Source organism: Puntigrus tetrazona, chromosome 14 (assembly GCF_018831695.1).
Source record: "Puntigrus tetrazona isolate hp1 chromosome 14, ASM1883169v1, whole genome shotgun sequence".
NCBI lineage: Eukaryota > Metazoa > Chordata > Actinopteri > Cypriniformes > Cyprinidae > Puntigrus > Puntigrus tetrazona.
This window is the reverse complement of record NC_056712.1, coordinates 26,689,762-26,692,154: the sequence shown is the minus strand read 5'-3', so window position 1 is coordinate 26,692,154 and position 2,393 is coordinate 26,689,762. Positions and strand designations below refer to the sequence as shown.

At 46.6% G+C, this 2,393-nt stretch overlaps 1 pseudogene; it reads left to right on the top strand.

Moving 5' to 3' along the window:
* LOC122357549 overlaps positions 1-2,006 on the top strand; it is a 10,964-nt pseudogene extending 8,958 nt beyond the window's left edge.
* The last annotated feature ends 387 nt before the right edge of the window (positions 2,007-2,393 follow it).

Here is a 2,393-nt window from a genome sequence, read left to right as displayed (position 1 = left end):
TCTCTCTCTCTCTCTCTCTCTCTCTCTCTCTCTCTCTCTCTCTCTCTCTCTCTCTCTCTCTCTCTCTCTCTCTCTCTCTCTCTCTCTCTCTCTCTCTCTCTCTCTCTCTCTCTCTCTCTCTCTCTCTCTCTCTCTCTCTCTCTCTCTCTCTCTCTCTCTCTCTCTCTCTCTCTCTGTCTCTCTGTCTCTCTCTCTCTCTCTGTCTCTCACTCTCTCTCTCTGTCTCTCTCTCTCTCTCTCTCTCTCTCTCTCTCTCTCTCTCTCTCTCTCTCTCTCTCTCTCTCTCTCTCTCTCTCTCTCTCTCTCTCTCTCTCTCTCTCTCTCTCTCTCTCTCTCTCTCTCTTTCCTCTCTCTCTCTGTCTCTCTCTCTCTCTCTCTCTCTCTCTCTCTCTCTCTCTGTCTCTCTCTCTCTCTCTCTCTCTCTCTCTCTCTCTCTCTCTCTCTCTCTCTCTCTCTCTCTCTCTCTCTCTGTCTCTCTCTCTCTCTCTGTCTCTCCTCTCTCTCTCTGTCTCTCTCTCTCTCTCTCTCTGTCTCTCTCTCTCTCTGTCTCTCTCTCTCTCTCTCTCTCTCTCTCTCTCTCTCTCTGTCTCTCTCTCTCTCTCTCTCTCTCTCTCTCTCTCTGTCTCTCTCTCTCTCTCTCTCTCTCTCTCTCTCTCTCTCTCTCTCTCTCTCTCTCTCTCTCTCACGTCTCTTATCTGGGATATACAAAATCACTAAAGAAATGCAGACTCTCCGAGCTTGTCGTCAGGAGCTTTTCCCGCCCACATCAAGGAATTAGTGTCTGGAGTCCCTCATTCACTCGCTCAGGTGAAATTCTTCTGAGCTGTGGGCGGCTGGAGCTCAAAGAGAAAAACAGCCTTAAACTTAGCACGGGTCCCCTTGAAATAAGACATAGCAACATAAACACACATCAGAGTCACATTTGTAAATATTATTAGAATCTGAAACAGCTGTTTTCTATGTGAATATTTGTTAAACTGCAATCTTTCAGAGTTCAAAAGAAATATACATTTTCTCACATTTCTATTTAATACATCCTTTCTGGAGTTTCGTCCAGTTAGCGTCATATCTCCCGACAGCTGAGGCATCAACGTGACATTTCTAATTATTGTTTCTTGAGCTCCTCGTCTGTCTCTGGCGTGTAGAGTGTCTCTCTGCTTCCAGGACGGACAGTCACGGACCGTCAGGCAGTTCCAGTTCACGGACTGGCCAGAACAAGGCGTGCCAAAATCAGGGGAAGGCTTCATCGACTTCATCGGCCAAGTGCATAAAACAAAAGAGCAGTTTGGTCAGGATGGACCCATATCGGTCCACTGTAGGTGAAAGCAGGCAGATGCCGCTGTTCAGGACTAAAACGCTTGTCTTTTGTTCAGAGAACTAAATCTTGTCCAGTAGCAAATACTTCAGCAGAAAGCTGATTCCAGACACATCGGATGTGTTTTCCGTCCTAGGAAGTCGTGTGTGAACTCAGGAGCTTAGAACTAAAGCACATTTCTACAGCTCACACGGTGTTTAATACTTCCTGAACCTTTTCTGTGAGTTGAGCAGCTCCTTTCACTGACTCTCATGTTTTTGGTTGTAAAATGCCAGAAGCTGAATCAAGCGGATCTTTAAAGACATGCATTTTCTCAATGTTTTTGGGAATAAAATACTGCAAAAGTTAATGTGAATGATACATGAACAAACCCCCTCGGTATATTCGTTCAAAATATAGATAAGAATAATAAAGCAGCTGAAGTGGAGAATAAACACACACCAAAAAACTTAAAGATATGGATTGAAACTGAAATGCAATCAGATAAAGCGCAATAAAAAATATGAACCCAGTGCGTGGAAAACATATTATAGACTTTGTTTGCATGCTATGGCTCAGAAATGAGGGTTGTGTTGTGATTGGTTGCAGCGCTGGCGTGGGCAGGGCGGGCGTCTTCATCACCCTCAGCATCGTTCTGGGCGCATGCGCTCTGAGAGAGTGGTGGACATCTTCCAGGCGGTCAAGATGTTAAGAACACAGCGGCCAGCGATGGTCCAGACCGGAAGTGCGTAACCGCTTCTTCACTCCAGTCATCAGGTCCAGGTCGCTCCGAAAGTGATCAGGTCCTCAGGCGTCCGCTATGATTTCAGTCTGAAGTTTCTCACTAAAGAGTTTGCGGCCGGAACGAGCGAATGCTCGGCTTTGTTAGGCCAGCAAGCGCCGTTCTCATTTATAACGACAAACCCTTCAGGTTAGCCATGCAAATTGGTTCAGATAAGCAATTTCACAGCTAACCCGCACTGGCCTTCCCAGCCTCAATGGGGAAATTATTTTCTGCGATCAATGCGGACAGCGAGGTGATGAGGCTCGAATCTCACGCTCGGCGCCAACACAATCCTGCTTTTCACCTCACAGACAC